The following is a 23,609-nucleotide window of genomic DNA, read 5'->3' as shown; positions in this document are numbered from 1 at the left end:
GGCAAATTATCGAACCTTGAAATTAGTCGATAGTCGTTTGAAACGTGTTCGATGAAAAAACCTCGCCGTCTTTCTTTTCTTATTCTTGCCCTTTTTCTTTTTCTTGCGCGACAACCGCGTTAATCTTGTTTTCTACGAACGAATGGTTCGTGGTTACTTTCTTGCAAGACACGAAATCATTGGTAACGGGGCAAGGAATCGAATCAGCTTGCTGTTTCAGGGACGTGCATCGTCGGAGAAAGATGATTTTTCGTTTGTCTTGTTAGAATTCATCGACCTCGATCGTTCGATCGAAAGAAGCCTCGAGTGTCTTTCGATTAGTAGTTTGCTCGTCGTTAATATTACGCAGGCAAATATTATATAATAAACTTTTTCCTACATCCAACAAGTTTTTTTCATCGTTGTATCGTAACGTTCGTACGTATCGGCCAAGTGTTTTCTAAACTTCGTAACGACGATGATGAGCGTATGCCTGCAGGCTATATAAATATTCTCGCTGGCTACGACTCTCGTCAAATATTTCGGCCGATAGTTTGGCATTGACCTGGCTTTCGAACGCGACCGTGGCTGCTGCATCTTCCTTCCTAGAAATGCCGACGTACCAGCCACTTCGAAGAAATTTTTAGCAGAATCGAATTCCAATAACGAGCGTGCTATCCTTAGTCGGCAGTTTCGCCTTAAGGGACCATCAGATTAACGCTGGCACGTACTCGAACGTGGCTACACTTTGCTTATGGTAAAAGTATCCTTGTACAGCTTGTCTACAGATATCGTGCACTTTCGAAAATGGTCAAACTGGTAGTCTGGTATCTGGATACAAAAAAAAAAAAAAGTTGTAAAGTTCGCAACTTGGAGTTGTCGTACGTTAAGTAACCTGGCTCGTACGTACGTGAAGTGGCGGGCAAGTTGCTTGAATTTAAACAACGGTACTATCGACTTATCGTTTCAAGGATGCCTAAGAATGCCGAAGCGAACGGTTTTCCGATTCCCTTCGAGGGAAAATCCATCTAACGTCGAGAAAATCGATAAATAGCCCCGTAGAGCTCGTTTATCGCGGATGATAGGAAGCGTGCGCGTAGTTTGCACGATTAGATCTCGGTTGGAGGTTTAATTGCGACGACGGAAGAGTTCTCGCGTGCGTGTTGCGTGGTGGATGGCAATGCGAGTTTCGTTCTCGCGAATCGGCCTCACGTAAGCCAACTTAATTAAATAAAGGCCGCGTTCGTATTGGCAAACGAAACCGCGTATCGTGGAACGGTACTGCGTCTAAGTTATCGATTCTAAGTTTAACGATCCTTATTTCATCCGTTTCTAATTTGTACGTTAGCAGGGTCCGGCTCGCCGCGTATCATTTCCCGCCACTTAATAGTCAGCGCGTTCCATCAATCTCCTCGATAATTAGTAGTTCGTGTAATGACAGAAACCATTAGCTTCACGGTCACGCTGCACGGTGCACGTCCGTGCAAAACGTCGATAACGCTTCGGCTATTCTGTCTTCCTTCGTTTATAGGGCCGTATCCCTATTCTTTTTTCATCGTTCGGAAGCTGAATATTCGTTTGGAACCTCGAACGTGTTAGATATAGAAGATTTTAATCGAAGACAGAGGATTCAAGTTGCTGAATCGATGCCACGTTCGGCGAGGAACATCCTTCGGTATCGAAGATCGCGTTACGCTCTTATCGTCGTCGTTATCTTTAGTTTGTTAATCCTTTTGATCGATAATTGAAATTACTTCGAGGACAAAAAGGAGCGAGGAAGCCAGCGAAGAAAGCGGTCGAAAATAATACAAATCAGCGAGATTCTAGTTTATGCCGAAGCTCGTGATATTCCTTCGCGATAAGAACACGTTCGATTGTAACTGCGTTCTTCCCATACGCGTTGTCGAACCATCGACGGCGAAAGTAGTCTCTGAAACGATTTCAGCGAGCCGCGTAACCAGCTACGAATAAAACCGAGAGCAAAGCTATTCTATGTACTCTAACATCGATATTACATAAACGTCTCGAAAGTTGCGTCGCGAAAGCTCGGACTGTTAGTAGAATTCTATCGCGCGTTGCGCAAGTCCACGTTAATTAACTAAAAAGCTAAGAAAAAGTTAGCTACGAGATCCGCTGCTTCCGTCTGGCCCGATCGACGCGCAACATCAGCGTGGCTCGAGAAAAATCTGCGTTTCTCATTAAATTATCTTCTTCGCGGTTCTCGTTGCTCCGTTATTCGTTCAGTCATTTAGCTCGGCTATTCAACGATCGATCTTCTTGCGCCGAAGCTCTGTATCGATAAAATGTAGAAGCCACTTCGCTTGCCAGTGACAAAAGGAGGCGAGGGATAGATGGGATAAACAACGCGACGATTTTACTCGGAATTCGGCAGAAGCGATCAATAGATTCAATGGATCTTCTCTTTCTTCTTCCATTCGTACCGCTTTCCTGTTACGTACTCCCAAGCGTCACGTACTCCTCTTGTTCTTCTCTCCAATTTTCTCTAATTTTCCAATTTGTATACCATTCGTTCAGGGTACAATGCTATTCGGCTTTGAATTTTTCCACGATACATCCATCCGTGTAGGTAAATCTCGCGAAGAAGTGGAAAGTCTCGAGTTGTACGCGATTCGAACACACCTCGGGCTGCTTTTTCACCAGGAAGCTCAGGAAGCCGATGTTGAAATGCCGCGAAATCAAGATGCAGCTTCCTTCTGCATATTCATCGGTGGTTCTTTTCTCGTACACGGAACTCGCGAATCCGGCCGTATCATACAGGAAATTTAATCTTCGTCGCAGCTTCGTCCCTAAGGTTGGAACGTACGGCTGGCTACGTAACTAGCTTCCACCGTCTGCCAATCAATGAGTCGGCTGTATTAGACAATTCTGCCGAGGATATTAAATGTTGGCTGCAACGAGGCGGCGAAACAGTGGCGAGGGGGAGGGTGAGAGAAAGGGCGAGGAGAGTCGCGGCGAGCTGCACGCTTCCGGAGCCGTGACTTCTGTCGGCCTCTGTAATTAGTAATTACAGGCGAACCAGGAACAGCAACAATATGATGTCTACACGACGAGGAGGGATGCTGCGAGCAGAGATCGATGGGACGTCGATGACCTAACCGCGTGATTTTTTTTCCTTCAAGCGATTCGTACGCGCTCGCCAGATATCGGAACAGCCCGGACGCGCATCGCGCGAACATCGCGTAGTTACGCGCGGTTACGCGGCAGATTATGCGCCGTCTGCGAAATTAACACTCGGGAGGAGGTTTTTAAAGCGGTTGCCGCCGTGCGTATACATAGGGGAACGTTTCTTGCCTTGAGCTCGTTTGCGTGTTGCGCGGGCTTATTGCGTAAGGAATGATTCGTAGGATTGCTTTTTAAACTTTGCGCGCCGTATTGACTTGTGCGCGGCTTGATTGCGCTGGGACGGTGGTCGATTAAAACGACAGTACCCGTAATTAAGTATAGGAAGTTAGACTTTTACAATTACGGAGATCGCAGTGGCTGGATTGGAAACCGGGAACCACGAGCCTGTGGATTTAAAGCCTCTAAGGGATAATAGGACGTGTATTTTCTTCGCAATCGTAAATCGTTGGATCGAAAGCTCGAAAGATGGAGCGTATTCTTTGGTGGATGACGGTGGTTGGTTCGTATCAATGATTTCTTCGCGTCGAGGTCCTACCGGAATGCGCTTGATTATCGGTGGCCTTCCTTCGATTGAAATAGGTTTATCGTTGATCATGCAGCGTCGTTTCGTATTACGAAAGTAGGGGGTAACGAAAATACTCGGTTCGTCTCGTCGCTTACCTTTGCGTGGCTGGCGAGTAAAAGAGATGCAAACGGTGTATAATTCATGGCGATTGCAGCGTCGCGGCATTATCATTTACGCAGCGAAACGAAAAGAAGAAGGAAAGAAGCGGAAGAAAAAGAAACCGGCGATCGCGCTGCCGGTATTTACGATATCGAATCGTAGCTGAGAACGTTCGTGCGGCTTCGCGGCAACGCACGAAACGCTCTTTTTCTTTAATTAAGTGTAGGATGTCGATGAGATTGCCGGTTACATCCCCCCGGGCGTACAAATAGCGCAAAACGACCGACCTAATGTTTATATTAAACTTCCGGGGAGCATAGACATTTTGCCGTCAGCGATGGAAGAGATTAGTAAATCACTCGGCCGGTTAGAATCTAGATTACTCTCGCTAAACTCTCGCTATGTCACAAGAACTAATCTTCTAGGAAATGTTGTACGTTCGGTTGCAACAGCGTGGCAACTCGTTTCTTTGCAGCGTAATGCGAGGGACATCGTGGTTGTCGAAGCGTTCCTTCATCTTCCTTTTCATCTTTTAACCCAGCATACGTCGCACATTTTTCTCGTAGCTATTTCTGCCAGATGGCGACTCTTTGTTAATATTTGCATGAATATACAGATTTTTACGGAACTCGATACCGTCGATCGGTTATTAGCTTCGATGGGTCTGCTTCGAATCGATACATTAAATTAACTTAAAAAAAAACACCAGGGAAATCGCATCTCCAAGGATGATACCTCGTTCAAGGACGTTATCTCTCGTAGATCGCTCTCGTATCAAGATTCTTAACGACTCGCAGTAATAAATACACTAATAAAACGATGGTAAACTCGCTCTTACGATGGCGATTCGATGAGATTAGAGGTTGACGATGAGACGCGTGTCATCGTTAAATAAATTCCTGGCAAGAGAAAGAAGAAAGGAACGAAAGGAAAGAAAGAAACGGAGGAAAAGGAAAAGGCAGAAAATATTCCTGGAGACGTGCGATCGATGCCGATGGAACGGCACGCGTTGTGCGTTCGTTTAAAATTTGCGAGCAGATTCGCATAAATAAATATCCGATACAGATCGACGCGATCGCGTGCGTCACGGCCACCGTGCGGAATTCAGCGTGCGACAGCTCGTTAGTGACAGCTTCGAATAGAGCCGTCCGTGGTACGCGTCCGCAGAACCACCGGAGATCGTCATTTATCATTTCAGCGTATGACCGCGCGCGAAACCGCGAATCGACGTAGTAATTTCGCTTAGTGGCGCAACCACCTGTTGAACGCTCGATATCGGTGTTCCCCGTTTCCACGTGTCGCCAATGAATTAAACGTTCGTCGAAGTAACCTAAATTGCTCGATCTGGGACGAAATTTCAAGGTAGTTTGCTCTTTGAAAGGCCGGTAAACCGACGTTTTCGTTTCTAACACGGCGTTGAATAACAGGGAAAATCGCTAAACTATCAAAACGAAGAAACAGTAAACGAGGAAACTCGTAGAGTTGAAATACTATTAAAACCGGGACGTTAATAGCGGGACCTCCTACGGAATCAGATATACTTTTACGATCCAACAATTCATCTGGGACTTGTACGATGGTTACCAGGGTTGAAATCGTACAATCAGATACATTCGTTAACGCGTCGCTTGCCTCAGTCTTTCCCTCCTGACACGAACGGTGACCCGTACTTTGACCCGGCGAACATTCCCAACCAACATTCATACATCTCTCGCGATGAAAATTATGCGAGACTGGAGCTGCTGGTAGGGAACCAGCAGCGAGTGTGTCAGATGGTAACGGGCTTCCCGATGACGTTTGAAAAATTAAGAAATAAAAGTCAGGGATGCAGATATAGGATGTGACAAACGACATCGCGTCACGGGTCGCGCGTTCGTTCGAATCTGGTCAGAAGTATCGCTTTCAACCATCGTTTTATTTTTCCTTCCTATCGCGCTACGGATAATTAAACAACGGTGTCGTCGTCGCATGAAGCAAAGCGAGTTCTCGTTCGATTTCTCAGTCTCTGTTCGGCGAAATTTATCATCCGCTCGCAATTCCCACTTTGTCGCAGAAGCTATCCGAGTATCGAAGATTCGATCAGATTTCGCACAAAACTTGCGATTAGATCGAAGTAGCAGTTGAGAACAGACCGTTGTGGCAAGTATCATTTGTAATCGTATAATCGACGCGAAGAGAGTCCATGAAAACCCAATCACTAAGGCGAACACACCGATATCGAAAGATCAGGGCAATCGATCATCGAAACAACCAAATTCTTTATCTCTGTAAAGGTAGGGATCTAGGTGTTTCTTGTCGTTGCAGTGAGGAAGTTTGCGCAACGATAGTCCGATGTTTCTAGCAATTAAATAGTCCGATCGCATTTAAAGCGAAAAAGTCAGACGCGATGACGCGATGGACGGCATCGACAAGTCGTCTGAAATTGTTTGTACGAGATCCTGAAGTGAAAGGTATTTGTATGAGCCGTTCTTGAATAAACGCCGCTTGGGTAAACATTTCCTTCGAACGGAAGACGAAACTCGAACAAGAGAGTCCTTGCGCTGTCCAATTATGGACAATGACGGGGTTATCGAAGCGTTCTCGATTCGTCGAAAATAACGAGCAACGCTCGAAATCAGAGAAAGTCTGTGTAATTAATTCACATGGGAGTGAAGAGTCGGAGGTCGTAATTGTTGGTAAATTCGAAAGGGTCAAGGATCACGGGTCACTCATAGGAACAGGAAGTTTTATTGTGAGACGCGTAATATCGGAGAGTGTCGGACGAGAAACACGATTTCCTTTAAGCCGTGGCTCTCGAGCAACAGAACGCTGTTAATATATCCAGAGAACGAGCTACATGACAAACAGGTTTCTCCTCGTGGCGTTGTACACTGTTAGGAAGCCATTGAAGCGAGCGGTGCCAAGTTTCTGTGGCAGGTGATAACGCGAAACCGAAGATTTTATCGAACCATCGCGAATTTAGTCCTCGTTCGACGATCCCTTTCCGACGTCGTTTTCTAGAACTTTTAGATGATACGCAATTGGTATCGTATGGATAGAAAAATTTTGAAATCGTTGCTTATTTCGTAAAACTCGAGAATCTACGAAAAGGTCAGCTTAGAATTCCTTTAGATTTGGAATAACTTTTACTTAATTAATGGTAAAATTGAAAATTAGCTTAGCTAAAAGACTTCTTCCCAGAAACTATCGTTCGTTTTCTATTCTAATCTCCTTCGATTTGTAGGTCACGACGTCAAGGCCACGGCATATCGCACCACTAGAGAGAAATCGAATTATTCGTGGCCCGGTGGAGGGTGAAACGGAATTACCATTCTAATTGGCAGCATGAATAACCATCCGCCGAGCAGCCAGCGAACAAGTCGAAGGCGGAGGCGGCGAGGATCACGTGAGTACGAAAGAAAATTGCAAACACGATTAACCGCGATTACGGTAATGACGACGCTAAGGATGGGATATAACCAGAATAACTGACACACACCTACTTGAAAAGTATCATGTACGTATATACCACGGTGGTTGAAAAACACAGTGACCGTAACGGGATCAAAATCGATGGACCACGGTCCTAACAGCGACTTAAAGCGGCGGATCGTGGCAACGGACCATTCTCTGTCACCCTCGCACGTAACGCCAGAGCATCCACTTTCTATGCAGATGGCAAAAGCCCGCAGGGACAAAGCTATTTTTCATCGAGCTTTTAGATAAATTACGGTTCCTTCGAGACTAGCGCGACTTTGGCTCGACTCGGTGGTCCCACCACGTCTCCCTCCAATTTCTTTTAGCTGTTAAATTCTTTTTTCGACCGTTGCGTTCGAACGTACGTGTATGCCGTACATGTTAGCGCAGGGTGTGTTAGAAGAAAAGATTTACAAATCGTGAAATTGTCGGTGAAGTATACGTTGCTCAGTCGGAAGCTTTGTTACAGTTAGAACGGGTGATTAAAAAAATGAAGGATTTATTAACGTGTGAAAATACCAGCTTATGGCCCCATAGTACTTTATTCGATACACGAGTTAACCGTAAAAGCAGGTAGATTTTTCACACGAATGTAGCATCTTCCAATTCATTTGTACGATTTTTACACGAATCGGAAGTATATTCAGCGTCAGCTGACGAGCGTACCTTCTTCTTCGCCTATCTCATTCGCGAGACATATTTGCAAGATTCGTGGAAGGAGATTGTAATTACTCCGGCTCGGAAAGATAGGATATTGCACGCGTAATTTATTCACGATGCTTTTAACGACTCCAATCCGCACTAATGCGTCCGGAAAGCGTCGAGTAGTTTGCGTAATGGTTCGGAGGTGTCTCCGCATTTGCATGAACCGTGATTTTACCAAACAACCGACGATATTGCTTAACGTCCTTTGCTCGTACGGTTAGGATAGCCCGACCTTCTTTCAATTTTTCCATCAATCGCGTATTAATTCTACCTATCTTAACGACGCTTATACGTAATTAAGCGAAGAGAGTACTCAGTAAAAATGAAAATCGATCGTTAGGAATCCGAGGTTGGCTGTCTCCTCTCATTCGAGCGATAAAAAATTGACTCTCGTTGTATTTCACGTTGATCTGAAAATAAGCATTTCCACGAAACATCTACCTGATACTCCAATTATTCAACGACCGTCGATATTTTGATCTGTTCGGTACAGGTTGCATATTTTAATCGTCGTTAAACTAGTGCTCAATGATTTGATGATTATCAACCACCTTTCAAATTTCTCCAAATTGCACGATTTGAAAATTGGTATTAAATAGGAAGTCCGCGAGATGTGTAGATCGTCTTGGAAAAGGTCGTTCGCTGGTTCTCGCCCGAGGAGAGGTGGCTGGAAGGCATAGAGTGGCTGGTAATATACCGTTCGGTGTGTTTACACGCAGGCACGAAAATTGTGGGGAAAATGATGATGGTAGGCGGTCTGTTCGGCCGAGGCCAGGTCGTGTCACAGAGAAGTCAGCATCCACGCCTCCCTAACGATCGAAATTCATTTCCATAATTATCTCACGACCGCGGATCGCCGTGGTTCACCGTAGGGAAACGTTCGGCCTGATTCATAGCCGGAGACATGCCTATTCGTGCGAACCGCGGACGGAAGTTCGAGGTTAAATTCCACGAGTCTGCGGGCTCGTTATCGTGCTCGTTAATAAGTCGACAGGTATTTCTTAATGGATTCGTTATTACGTAATTACGTGGCGGACGATGTCAGAGTATTTCGAACATCGGCCGACAATTTTGTTTCTCTTTCTCTATATCCTATGCGCTGTAAATTCTTCGATCGATTGATCGGTAAGGGGAATCTAGGAAAACGTGGATCGATACGAAACGAATACTTCAAACGGTGTTAAAAGCAAGCGAGAAGGGTAGAACGCAAGAAGGGGATAATTAAAGTATCGAATGGAGAAGAAAAAAATACAGGCTTCTCGTTGAAGAAGCCGGTTTCGACGAACTGTGGAGAATTTCGCTACGTAGCCTGATATATTCGCGAAACGTGTCTTACATCGCAACGCTTTTCCACCTTGTCTCCTCGTGTTTCTTGTTTTAATTGTACGCGTGAGAGAAGGAGAGAAAGACAGAGCGAGAGAGAGTCGAACTCGCCGGAATCTCCCGGTGTTCATTCGTTATTCGCTTGGCGGAAAAACAGCGAGGATTTACGTGAACACCCGCGCGGTATGGTGCACCTTGTGTGCGTGATCAATGTCCCACGTACATTTACATATCCGCAAACCCTCATGATTGCAAATGTACTGTTTAGCGTGTTGCCGTACCGAGTGTGAATCTTTTCTCTTATTTTTTTTTCTTTCGTTTTTTTCTTCCTTCTACCGATCGCGCTCTTCCACTCCTCTGCGTATGTAGGAACGACCGTGGCCGAAGCTGAACGTGGCACGGCGAGAGTCTGTATCATCAGCCATAATGTCGGTTTTTCATAACGGGTGTGTAACACAGTCTTAAATCCTCGCTTCTTCGATCCATGGCCATGCACATTAAATTCACCGAGGACGCCAGATTACTTATAATTAAACCTCCCGAGCAACGCGCTCGCGCGTCTCTCGTCGACTCGTTCGTATATGCGTGTCTAAAGCTTCTCGAAAGCGTCAGCCGTCTCTTTTTTTCTTCTTTTTTAGTCTCACGGTTGGACTGGTTGTTTGCAGTATGTTACGCGTAAGATGCGGTAACGTACTCGCGTAACTTGTACTCCTGCGCGTGCTCGTTACGCCTTCCACGACGAATTAACACGGAGGATCAACGCCGTGCCGGATGGACATCGGCCACTCGGGAAGTTTCTTCTTGTTTCCTCCGAAACTCCATCGATGCCTGCGAATAAATATCGCGATCGTTTCACATTACTCGGATAGATTTAGTAAGAACTGAGATTTTTCACTATTAGCGGACTATCTTCAACGATTCCTTTCTTGGCGACCTAGTGCAACGTCAGCTAACGCGTCATAGTCTTAACTCGTTGACCACCATAGGAGTGTTTCACAGCACGTTGTATTTTATATCGTAATTTTTCCACCAACAGAGTACTTTCGATAGCTGTCGTGACACAATTCGCCGAAAGTTCGATAGGGGAGGTTGGCTCGAGCATCGATCAATTCGCCGTGTATTTTCATCCCTGTTGAAAATTGGACGAGGATGAAGAGACAAACGGCAATAACCGCGACCACGACATCGATTACGATTATCGTTCGTGGCTGTCGCGATTTTATTAGCGAATGCGCGTGCAAAACGTGAAACCAGTTTCTCTCCGTAGGAAGGCTTGATACCGATACGCGGCAATATTTCTACAAGGTAATACACTTAACGCGATGCGAGATCAGCCACAAAAAGCACGGTTAATGCAATAATGCTACGATTAAGGTGATCGTTCGAACGCGTTGATGCAAATTCTCGCAAGTACCATCTTCGAACGACCCTTTACCTCCGTTCGGCAAATGCTATCGATAATAGCGATCTAAACCTACCGTTTTCGCAGAAGCAGGCGCGAACGAGGAAACCGTCGTACGATCTACCGCCAAAAATGTCGAGGTTATCGGTTTCCTCTCTGGCGAACAAAACGAAACGAATTCCGGCAGGCGCGTGCACACCACCGAAACGCGCGTCGAAACGCTCCACTCGACGGTATCAACGCGCGAACGCGGCCATAATGCACGCTCACGTAAGGTACAGCCGAGTTCTTCATTATCGTCAGGGGTCTAAATTGCGTGGGCGTACCTATACCTTGGTACACGTTACTTACCTTGATGTACTATACCCAGTACCTGTACGCACACGTTCGTATAGAAACGTACGGACGCGCGTTCGTTCGGTACGCGCACACGTCCGCAGCCACAGGTTCGAGCGGCGAACGAAGCCGAACTCGGTCGAAACAGGCCGAACGCCTGGAAGCCGGTTGTCGCGCTCCTCGCCAGATGCGACGTCGAGTCAGTACCGCGTCAGTCCTCTAGCGGAATTGGTCAGTGATCTGTGTCAGAGCAGGGCCAGTCGTCACTCTCCTTTTCTCCCTGCCGGTTACTCCGTCTCTTTTCCACGTATTTTCGTTCGGCTCACGTCGAAATACGAAACGGTGATTTCACGTGATTCCCTCGTACTTGTCGCCTTGAATCGCGCGGACGCATCCCCTTTTCGTGGTTGGAAACCAACACATATACGCCCGGTATCTACGTACGTACAGCCGAAGAGTTAGATACATGTATATATAGATATACATACGTACAGTAGATATACGGTAATACAGTGCCACAGTGGAGTTACCAGTGGGGAAAACAAAAATTAGTTTGCAAGCGGACGTGCCTCACGGCGACCGTCGTTCACCACGTTCTGGATCGGAGGCAGTGGCAGCAGGTGAGTGGAAAGTTTTAGTAGGATATCGTTTTCGTAGCGACGCGACGTGTCCACTGGACCTTATGTCCCGCAGGGCCAGCTTACTTCATCGGCTTTCTCGGAACTTTTGGCGATTAATAGGGTAACGGAACTTTCCGTGTTCTATCGAGAAAACTGTACGTATTTCTGTTCGAGGTTGAGTGATTGTACGTCCTGGAGACCGATCGTGTTTTTATTACTCGATCTGTTAAAGGTCGTCGTACGGTAGATAGATTCGTAATTACACGGATATTGATATCGGGGATTAATATTTTGCCGAAAGAATCGAATCGACGTCGCGGCGATTAAACGGTTAAAGTTTATTTCGTGGTCGGACAAATGGCGTCCCATTTGCATCGAAACTAATTTTCGCAAAGTAGCTTGTAAATAAGCAACGCGCGTTAATTTCCGTTGTTATTACGATCAACACCCCAACACGTCTCACGATTACATTCATTGTGAAATACGCGTTCAAAGAAAACACGCGTTCTTCCGTTTACCACGACGAATTATTACTCCGCTATAGAAAAACATTTCGACGATCGTAATAATGTTTACCATTCATGAACGAGACGCGCGGTGATCTGTTCCTTCACCGCTGCCCGTATACATTTCAAAGCAAAAACGAACCTCCAAGTTCCCTTCTGTCTTGACGTGCTCCGAAACGTTCTACGCGCTCCATTTGTTAGCATCGTCTGAAAAAATGGCGGTCAAAGGGGCAGGGACTTCTCTCGCAAGGTGATCGTAAACCGAGACTGGCGAGCCATCGTTCTCCTCTTCTTCGTCTCTCGTCTTTTTTCCCCTTTTTTCCCTGATCCCTTACCGTTAGTGGTTCGCCCTAAGGACGAGGAGCGTGTCGATCGGCGTCGAAATTTATACTCTCGAATAGCTGCATTCTGCAGTACCTGTATTCTCGAACGTCCGTGTTATCGAGAGTACCTCGGTTCACCGAAGTAATCTCGGCTTTAGAATACTCCAACATTTCCAAGAGACCTCGAATATTTGCAGCTTTCAACAAACGTTCTTCTATTAGGTTGTCCGAAATGTTTCTTTCGTCTTGTAAGGAAATAATAGGCGCACAATGTTTTTTGTTTTATATTAGTTTATTGAATTATTTACGAACATAATAATAGAGATAGAACGAAATGGATCGTAGCTGATTCAATAAAATAATATAAAACAGAAATTGTGGCTCATTTATTATCACCTTATGAAACGAAAACAACTTTTCGGACAACCTAATAAATTTATACATATTCTGCTTAGTGCTACCGTAATCGAATAATTTTGATACCAAGTATTTGATATTACGAGTACCTTTGTATATCCATTTTTACGAGATACTTCGATTCTTAAATGTCTATTCTCTCGAGCATACTAAATGCCTTTCGACACGTTAACGATGACGTTTGTCAATCGACGTGACTAGTCTGAGTAATGAATGCCCAATTCCACTGACGAAGTAGTAACAAATTGTCATAGCTGTAGCGTAGCGAGCACGTTGTAAAGTCTCGCCAGCTGTTCTAGCCGAACTTGCGTTAACCTTATCCCTTTTTCCCAATCCTTGCCAATATTAGAATATCGCAATTACGCCTTACTATTATTAACTGTTAATACACGGCTTGGGCCGAACTGGTTTTGCAAATCCGGATTCTCTAACGTTGCCTTGCTTGCGGTGCACCGTACGAACAGTCTGTTCGCTACCAATGGAATCACGTAACGTACGCAAAACGCTAACGTAATATCGATATTCCTATTCGCGTATAAATATATATCCTTCGTAATTTCGAAACCTCTACAGCTACGTTCGCGTATAATTTCGCGCAACGAGCTCCGATCTTGGTCGAGGAAGAATCGCGAATAATATACGTTCCAGGAGTGCAATTCTTTTTCAGTTCCAAACGACTGCTTAATAGACGATCACCATTTTTCCACGGGTTTTTCTCGCATCCAGAAGCGGACAATGGCCCGTAAACGCGGCGCGCACGAGTGACTGCCGTCGAGGTTAAAATCGAATGTGTGTCACGTTCACCGGCCGCGTCGATTAGTAATCGGAGCGCGCGAACGGCAATTACACTTGAAAAAGTCAATGTTACGCTGGAAGGTTTCGTACGGGTTGCGCAACCGCGTGTGTTCCGGGTTACGTCCGAACTACCGAGTATAATGTAACCCGCTTTCGCGGTCCTGTGAACCAGATGCAGACCCGAGCCGTATCGTATTCGCCGCCGAGGTGTACTGCACCTGTAATTACCGCTTGGTTCGAGACATGTATGAGATAGCGAGGATCGAACGAGTCACGCGACTAATCTCCAAATGGAATACAAATTTATCAAAAATAAATATCGGCATTTTCGAGAATTTTATTTTCCAGTTAGTTTTCGAGAAGATTAAGTATTAAGAAGAGGGATTAACTATTTAGATCGAGCTTTAGATTAGAATTATTTGCAACGTTTTCGTCAAGGTTTGGTAGCGTAGATATAGATATCGAGTAGATTATTGCGTTTATTTTTGCCATTATCAAACGTAGCCTATCGTTTGTCGCTGTTTCTTTGATTTCTAGAAACTTTTTCGCGGTTTCTTTTATGCAGCTTTCGTAACGACGTATTTGCAAGATATTATCAGTACAATATCTAATTATCTCTACCCAGACATTATCGTCGCTTATCTACGTAAAAATTTCGTGTAATTTTTTTCGCACATTCTTATCGCAGTACAACTTCTATCGAATTTCATAATCGCGAAGAAAAATCTGCTTCTTCGTATTACTATCGCGTATATAGGTTACTGTTTAACCGGACCAAATTCTTCGAAAAACGCGTACATTTCGTTTGACACGTGGGTGTAATCTGTGTGAAATTCTGCGAACGTGTTAATGTCACTCGATATCTGAGATGCTTCTGAAATAGCGCTAGTAAATGCCAGCGTGCCACCTAGACTGTCCGCGATTCTTCACAGACTGTTCCATGGGGGACGTTTTGAAATAACGATAGCACAACGACTCGAGATTTCTATTGACGCCAGAGAAAGAGTATACCGAGAGAAATAGAGAGAGAGAAAGAGAGAGAGAGAGAGAGAGAGAGAGAGAAGAGCGGAGTGGTGGTGTAAGCCAGCGGTGATCGCTCGAAGCGAGTCGTGGGGACTGAATGTCATGGCGCGATAGGTGCCGCACAATGCGCCTCCCGACGTCGGCATTAAGCATTATATGCGTAATTTACGAAGGTTATTTACTATACAATTAGATATCCCCGCGCCACGTATTACGCGCGCAGGTACACGCGGCTGGGCCCTCGCCACGCATCTTGCATGGTAATGGTCCCGCGAGTCCCATCAGCGGCGAACGGGCCAGAGAGAAATCCCTCAGTTTTTCTACCGACGTAGCCGGCATAATATACGATACATACGGTGTAACGAGGTATGTAATGGGTAATAATGCGTAATGATATAATGCGTACATTCCGCGTCGTACGTTTGCTATAACAAACATTGTTAGCGTAGACGGTGCGGCTAGGTTCCCTGACCGTAAAAGGGCCCGTGGTCCTACTCGGTGATTCTTCGAACGGCCCTTGATGATGCGCCTCTCCATCGTTCTTGTAATGCTCGGTCTGCGTGGAAGAGGGCACGCGTACCGGTCTCACCCCGGAGGATCTCTAATTCCAGATACAAATAGGACGATCGTTTGTTCCGTCGTCGCTCTTTCTCTTGCTTTTACCGCGGGCATCTCGTACCTTCAAGTAGCATCAGCCTGCTAGATAAGAAAATTGGTAGGATATTTGTATAGGGTAATGCACAATGCACACGATGGTAGTAAGTATATCTGTCGTATTAAAGTAGGTACTCGTTGCGTAGCCTTTGAACAAAAGGAAAACAGGCCGTCCAGGAGTGTCGAGCATTATCGAGGCCTATTTTAACTGCCTTGATAACGAGAAACGAATGCGATAATTAAACGTTTCTACCGCGGCTCGATATGTCGGCAGATAAGAAATCCAGTATACGGTGGTGAAGTTCAGGTAGACTTTGCGATCGAACGTTTCACAGCTCTCGGCTCTCTCTTCCTTGATTTATCTGACTCTGTTCGACCATCTTCGTCCCCATCTTCGTTTTTCCTCCTCCAAGCATATATTGTCGCTGACATTTTTCACCAGACTGTCTTCGATACACGTCTCAATAGTCGCGTACCGCTGCTTAATACCGGTGATTTGAATGCGCGCAAGGACACGGTCGCCGCGCCACTCGAAATGGCTGCCAGCTAGCCTCGTTTATTTTACACGATTCTTATCGATCTCTGTCACTCGATCACGCCAGACTTACGTCTCGGGGAAATCTCTGCTTGCAGACTTTTAGATTTTCGAAGGCCGTGACTAGAGAAATTTTACTGAATTAATTTACCCCGCGATAAGATAAGGCGCGAACAGAGATCCGTACGTGACAAGGGAGCGCGATTCCAGCATCTCGTTTATCAATCGGCAGGCTACCGATATCGATTTCGCGAAGGTGAACAGCTTCTTTGTCCGCGCCTATCGCGGATGCAACGACCGCGAAGACACCGCGGACGTCATTTGACCAAAAAGACACGCGCGTCTATTTCCAAGTACCTGCTCCGATCTGTTCTTCTCACGGTTAACGAGACTGAATGATCGCCGTCCAAAAGGTAGTTAGCCTCTCTCAGTCATTTTGAGATAGGTGAAAAATTCCGAGTTTTCGCCCACTCCACTGGTACCGACGAAAACGTTGCGTCGAATCGACAATCTTATTCGGTAAGACGAAGACGAAAACTTGGAATTTTGCGGCCCCAGCTTTCGATCTTCGCCATTTTATTATTTTACATTTAATTATTATGCTAATTTCACGTTAATTGGGACATAGATTCGATTTGGCTAGCGGCAACGAATACCTCGGAATCTAAACGGTTTCTCTGCTCACGAGAGCTTCCTTAATCACACGCGATTAGATGCGAATCGTAAATTTGTCATGCCGCGACGTGTCTCGTATAAACTCTGTCTTTAATTCCAAACGGAGAAGCGGATTTCGCATGGAGAAATATTTCTCCTTTCAATTAGTCAACCTTTCGTTTCCAAACGATTTTTCGGTCACGCTGCTGCTCTAATTCGATGTTTCGTTCGAAGAATTCAAAGATTCCTCGGTTCATCGAACTGTGACCAGCGACTGCGATGCTTACCGACTTTCCACGCTAGAGTAATCCCCGCGATGCGCGAATAAAACGAGTGGACTCTCGTTTTCAAGGGAGTTATCCGAACGTCGGCATCGTTTCGAGGATCTTACCAACAATAATCGCATCTTTACGCGCTTTCTCTTTTATCTCTCTTCCGAAGCTTTCTCACCTTCGTCTCGATAAGAAGATCGAACGACGCGTAGCGGCTAACATTGTTGCTGTTTTCGACGTTGCTGCCGATTGCGACGTAGCAGGGGAAAGCCTCCCGATCGACGATAATTTATGTTGCCCGTTCGAAATAGTTTGTTAACGCTTTATGAACCGGTTCCAGCGCAACTTTGACTTGCTAATATATTACCAAGCGCGTTGCATCACCGCATCAGATTATATCGTGCTAAACACGTTACGCTCGGCGTGATTTTTCGACAGAGTGGTTTAATGCATTCTCGCTTGTGCGAGCGCAACGAGACGTGGTCCTTCTTCCTTCTTTTTTATCCGCCTCCTTGCCCCGTGTCCTCGTGGCGCGATCTTCTTCTTTCACGCTGGAGGAAACACCGAGTCTGCAACCGGGGCAAAAAGCTACTTATAGGAAGCGAGCGCGATAAAACAACGTTTTATCAGAAGCAATTACCGATCGCGCAAAACACAGGTCGTTCGAGTCGATCGTTTCTGGAATGTAAAAGACTCCACCTGTGGGAAAGTAACTCTTTGAAAGATAGACGCGTTTGTCGTATCGATAGGGATGCTAGATACGACACGTTTTTAGGACAACTTGTCGACCAGTTACGAGTAAATCGAGTCCACTAGACCGATCGAACCGGTCCAGATTAAGCAGAAACGTACTACAACAACCAATGAACATTTCACAAATTAGCTGTATTTAAGATCTTTTTTCATTAGGAAATATGAAATTTGCATATACAGTGGAATCTCGTATGATGCGGCCAGTACGTTTCGTGTTTCACCATCTATATTTTTATAACAGTTATAATTGCCAGCATTTATACCGGTTAAGACATTAACATACTATGGATACGTAAACAAGATATAGATATGGCATTCCTAAAAAAGAAAGACGGAGAAAAAGATTTCACCTCGCCTTCGTGACCTCCTTAAACAATGTGGTCATTTCATCTGGTCGTTCACCAGCCATTTTCTCCGCCATTGAGCCTCATCGAACAAAGTAACATAGTGGATACACGAAAGGGCACATCCGTGGCGTAATCCACGAGGCTCTGACCGACCTTCGATCGTCGAAGAACCGGAAGATCGAGTCGTCTTCTCCGCTCGGATGCTCCTGAGAGAAGCGGACCAGCCGGTGTCTCTTCATGGCCCTCGTAAACGCCAATTACAATAATTACGATAACTGTGGCGCCTGAGCAATGCTCGTCGCTAACTCCTGTCCGCGCTCAACTACCCGTACCTGCCCCGTACTCTCTATTAATTACGCCGCTTAATTAATATTCCGGGGTGTATCGAGGGTAACGACTAGCCGATCGGGCGTGACCGGTTCACTTTGCGTTTGTTTTAACGAGCGGCGCCTCTATACGCGTCCTCTATGCTCGTCCCTACGAGCTAGAGAGGTACTTAAGAAACATTAAGGTCGTTTATCCCTTTAACCCTTTCTCGTTACGAAATAACGATAGTTCGTTCATCGATTAACGTTTCGGTCCTTTAGTATCGTTGTATAGAACGGAATAGTAACGACTTTAAAATTTTTGCCAACGCGACAATCGTTATCATGCAACGAAGTAAAGGTAGCGGTGTTAGAAAATGGTCGGGTAATGAGCATTTCGTAAAAACTACTCTAGCGTTGAAAAAAACCACGGGATTCTTCCTGATACCGACAATTTCGTCGTTAGACGTTTGATTTAGTCTCGCACGGACATTGTAGAATCAATCTTGCTTTGGTTTTTTCGATTTGACAAAAAAGTGCCGCGGATAGGATAGAAACGAATGCTAATATACTTGAAACCACTAGACGCCAGTGTAGCGGATACTAATTAGACGTTATGCGATGGGTTTCCGTTTCTTGGATGCTTAGACACCTTCGTAAAAAGGGTTCGAGTTGTTGAAACGCGGAACATTAGCCAGCATTAGCCAATATTCTCCACTCATCGTCACTTTCATCATCGCCAACCAACACCATCCTTTTACCGTATCCTCTCCTCGTAGTTCGTTAACTCGTTTCTTCGGTTCCACGTTGAAACTCGATCATTTACCATGTTCCTACCATCGGAGACTCCTCTTTTTCTTCTCGTTTCTTTTTCGCAGAAGTCGTGAACGTGTACCTTATCGTGCAACCGCCATTGGTGGATACACGAAACAAGGTATAGATCACGTTCGCAGCGCGATTCTTGTACAGTTGGACGATCGTTCCACGCAACGCTTCACGAAAGGCTTAAGTCCGAGCAGACGATAATTATCGTCCCATGCAACGGCGAAACGAGCTCAGGAAGCACGGGAGCGCATATTTTTTACGACACCACGTTGATAGACGCACGCGATTATAGGGCGAATTAATAATAATTTTGTGGCGCGGGTAAATCGGGTGTCCGGGTACGTCCAGGACGAAATCTCACGATGGATCGTTTGCTCGTCGGCCGCGCGTGAAAGAATTCCCTAGACCAAGGTGAAATGTTTGCAAGGGCAGCGATAGCGAAATGGCGGGTTTCTCGTGAGAAACATCGAGGATATCGTTGGCTTAACGAGAGAAATCGTCGTGCAGGATACGAGGCTTAATAAGCGAGGTTAAGAATCGTTTGAAATTTATTTTATCCGTGCGAAACTCGGCTGTCGTTGATCGGGACGAATCGAACAGTTTCTCCGGTGCAAAGTTTGTGCAGGTCGTTTCACACCCAGATCTTGACCTTTTCGCAGCCAGTTGTTTCACCAAAGTGGATAATTAGCACGTTAAAAGATGTTATCAGAGTTTTCGATTTACATGTCGACAGCGAAAGATCGCGGGAATCGAGTTAGCCAGCTGAGAAAAGTCGAGGTTGGATCGTTAGATATTACCGGTATATTAAAGTTTAACTTCGTAATTAAGATATTTTCGTTACCTCATCGATTTAATGGTCTTACATTATGAAATTTATTCGATCGATTAATCATGTAGTTACTAAATATGCCAGAAACATTTGTCTGGTATTTGTAACCTGCCGAACCTAACATAGACAGTGTAGAAACAGAAATTTCACTTCGATTAATCACTTACGATTTCATGGAGTCGCGAGTACGAACGCCGCTTTTCTACATTTGTCGAGGCGATATTTACGATCTACGATAAATTATATTATCTCATCAAATTTATCAATCGTTATTTATCAATCAATATATTCATTTTCGTATTCTGAGAAGAATGAAACGTATTGTCAAACGGTATTCGACAGTCTTGGATTTTAAAAGAAAGGCTCTATTAAATTGTCAATTTCGCTGTAAGCATTGTAGATAAATGTGTCATCGATGATCTAATGACAAAACGATTGTGCGCGAAACACAATATGATCGATGTTGATCGACACATAATCGACCCAATAACCACTGTCATCCAGGAACCAAATCTTCGTTCAACTTTTCCACCAATGCCAGACTACCTGGCAGCAAAGCGTGGAGTAAAACTCGCGTACGCGCGCTTAACCATTTCAATAATCCTCTCGGACGAGGAATGGTTGCGTACACCGAGTGACCCCTGTCATTTAGCCGCGGACGTAATCCACGAGCTCGGGGACTCGTTTCAGGCTGTCTGAGATTTCACGGCGCACAATGGAGGCTCGTTGCTTGTTTCTTAGCTCTGCAGGCGAAAGACTTAGGGGCTCTCGTTGCCCCCGTTTCATTTTCACGTTGTTCACAGCGGCAATTCTAGCCGTTTGACACAATGGCGCGGCTCTCGCTCGTGTAACGACCTTCGCGAATAATAGCTGTTGCGGCTCGCTCCTATCTACGCGTCCAATTTCAAACGCAATGGTAAAACATCCACGATGGGGATAATTCGCTGAAACTTCTCTTCTTTGTCTTCCCTCGAACGAAAGTCGAAGAAATATACAGCGAGGTACGAAAGTGGAGGACCGTCGAATAGATTTTACACGTCCTGTTTAGGAAACAGCAGTTTCATACCAGAACCTTGAGCACGCGTATGTTCGTCGTTTTAAATAGAGAAATGTGTCGAACGTTGCGAAGAATTGAATTTTGTAGTAGAAATGCCAGTAAGAAAGCAAACTATCCCTAAACACCCTGTATACCTGATTACACGCAATTTCAAAGGGAACGACGGTATGGGGCTGGTTTCTTATTTCGTTGTGCTTCCAAGGATGGAATTGTTATAAATTATTGTTATTAAACACAGAGGGCGTAGTGGAAAAAAACGAGCGCGAGTGGTGCGCGTGTTAATAAAACGAGCAGATGAATTCCTCGCCTGTTTAGGACAACGTTTATTGCCTCGTTCGCCGCGAGAAACGCGTATTACCATGGGTTCATGGGCATAAACTAGCCTCGATAACCGGCGATGATTGTGCGTCCGATTCCGTATTGCGAGCTTAAACTTCGTTGTTCGAGGCCTGTTGGATTAAAATCTTCCTTGTTCGTCCCGGCAGGAATTCCCGTTTAATGGCCATTGCAAAGGAATCTTATGGTCGATTGGATACGATCGACAATTTCGAGAGGGAATGCAGGCTACGCGCGTTCACCACTCCGCGCTAGTTTTTGTGTCTAGGTTAAAAAACGGTATCGCGTGCTAATTTCCCTGTTAGAAACTCTGCGACGAGTCCGTTGAGTCAGCTTAGATCGATCGCGCGAGCTTCTCAGCAGGTTTCCAGAAAGTTTCGAGCAATATATCATATAGAGGAACTAGTTTGAAGTTTGAACGTTTCTTACGGTATAATAACTTTAGGAACTAGGTGACTCGTATTAGCGTAAATTATCTTATTTATAGCGTAAATTAGCTTATTTTAGCATTCGATATTCCACAGAGAAATTAATATAGAATTTAGGTATTTGCAAGCACGATGAGTAGCGAAACTGGGTTACTGCAAAATTCGAATAATCTATCCAAATCTAATTACCATCCGCCCATTGTCAACTTAAGTAGAATATCATTGGTCGCAGAATTCGCACACGTCTCGCCACCATAAAAGTAGCGATTAACCTTCGATTAACCTCGGACGACCTTAACCCACAGTTCATTACTGACCCAGATCGCCTAGAACTCCTGGAATACCATTCCCACACATGTTGAACGGATCACGAGTCTGACACGTTCGCTGATCTCGTGCCCATTCGTCTACGCAGAAAACGAAGCCTTGTCCGGTTCCTAGAAGGCGAAAAAGGATCGGAAGGGATCAGGGGCTGGCGTATCGAGCTGCTAAATTAAACGGTTCGTCGCGGATCGGTCTGTTCGGAACCGCTCGTTCGATTATATCTACGCGGTCCCAGGGGAGAGTTATAAGGCTACACAAAGGATCCTGACAGGAGCACCACGAGCCCGGTGAAACGCGCGCAGAAAAGAAGAACGCAACGAAGGACGAGCACACTCGGCTTGATCTACGAGGTAGGCTGGGTGGCCAGGTCCAAATGCGCCTTTTGTTCGGCCGCAATAAAAAATACTCGATAGATCCGGTAAGAACGTTATGGCCTTCTGCTTGAAAATTATGTCTGTTATTAAGCGAAGAATTATACACCTCGTGCAATTTCATTCGTCTTAATCTCTCGTCCAACGAAATCACGAATTGCGATTAAAGGAACGTGCGTGAACCAAGTGGCGCGCGATCAATTTCGAAGAGTCTATCTAGATACACTGGAGATATATTTTAGCGATTTAGTGTGACGTTGAGCGTGCGAGACGGTTTGATCTCTCAGCAAGTTTTTCGATCAGTCGTTAGCGGATTCGATATGTCGCACGCGCTCGTTTCCCTCGCACGACCATACATATGTAACAACGATTTAACAATGAGACGTAAGAGGCAAGCGGTGGCCGGGAAGTGTTACAAGTACAGCCTGTTGCACATTGTATGCCTCTTCGTGGCATACTGAACGGATACCCGTTATACTCGTTTCAAAGATTTAAGCGTTTTGCGCAATCGGTCGTGTGGTGTGTCTCTCTCTCCCACACGTACATACGTACACGGATAATACGAACTCACCACACACTACCAACCAATGCGACACACTTTCCTGCGCTCGCGATAGAATCCCGAGCAACGTGTTGTTGACCTATCGCGTGTACGCGAGAACGTGGAAAAACCGTTTTGAAGGCTGCACGGGAACCACTCGACGTCGAAATTCTCGTCCAACTATCCATCGAACCCTTTGATCGATCGTGCGCCGGCTAATGTCGATGCTATCCACTCTTCTAACGAGGGATAAGAGATCGTCCCGCGAGAATGATAGCTTTCCGATGTTCTTCTTCTGGTCGATCTACTCGACAGTTTTAAATTTCTAATTTTTAATTTGTCGGTTAAAGAAGAGTTTACGTAAGAGTTACAGCGAAGGGAGTAAAGTGTGTCGCGAGAAGAATCAACGCGTTCCATGAAACCTTTTACTCCGATCTTGTCCGTTGATTCTTCGTCGGTTTTATAGATCGAAAAAATCTCCAAGAAGCTAGTAAAAATATATATACGATGCTTGTTTCCTTGCGTCAGCTTGTTAGCCAGCGAGTTTAGCGATCTTCGCTCATAAATCATTGCCATAAGAACTAAGGATCCGTCTCGTTTTTTTGCACGGGTTTCCAAACAGTTACAAAATACAGTGTCTGGATGCAGTGGGTTAATTACTCGTACGCTACGTATTATCGTCGTT

At 45.3% G+C, this 23,609-nt stretch overlaps 1 protein-coding gene across 2 annotated transcripts in view; it reads left to right on the top strand.

Annotated features, from left to right (window-relative positions):
- Nucleotides 1-11,194: 11,194 nt before the first annotated feature.
- The window catches only part of LOC100648821, a 138,028-nt gene continuing 125,613 nt past the window's right edge, over nt 11,195-23,609 (top strand). For both annotated transcript variants that reach the window (XM_003395661.4, XM_048405754.1), the window contains exon 1: nt 11,195-11,629. The gene's annotated coding sequence lies outside the window, so the exon portion shown is untranslated. The remainder of the gene's footprint in view (nt 11,630-23,609) is intronic.

The sequence above is a fragment of the Bombus terrestris genome, chromosome 5, assembly GCF_910591885.1.
Source record: "Bombus terrestris chromosome 5, iyBomTerr1.2, whole genome shotgun sequence".
NCBI classification, from domain to species: domain Eukaryota; kingdom Metazoa; phylum Arthropoda; class Insecta; order Hymenoptera; family Apidae; genus Bombus; species Bombus terrestris.
Note: the sequence above shows the minus strand (reverse complement) of the source record. Positions and strands in the feature narration are given on the sequence as shown.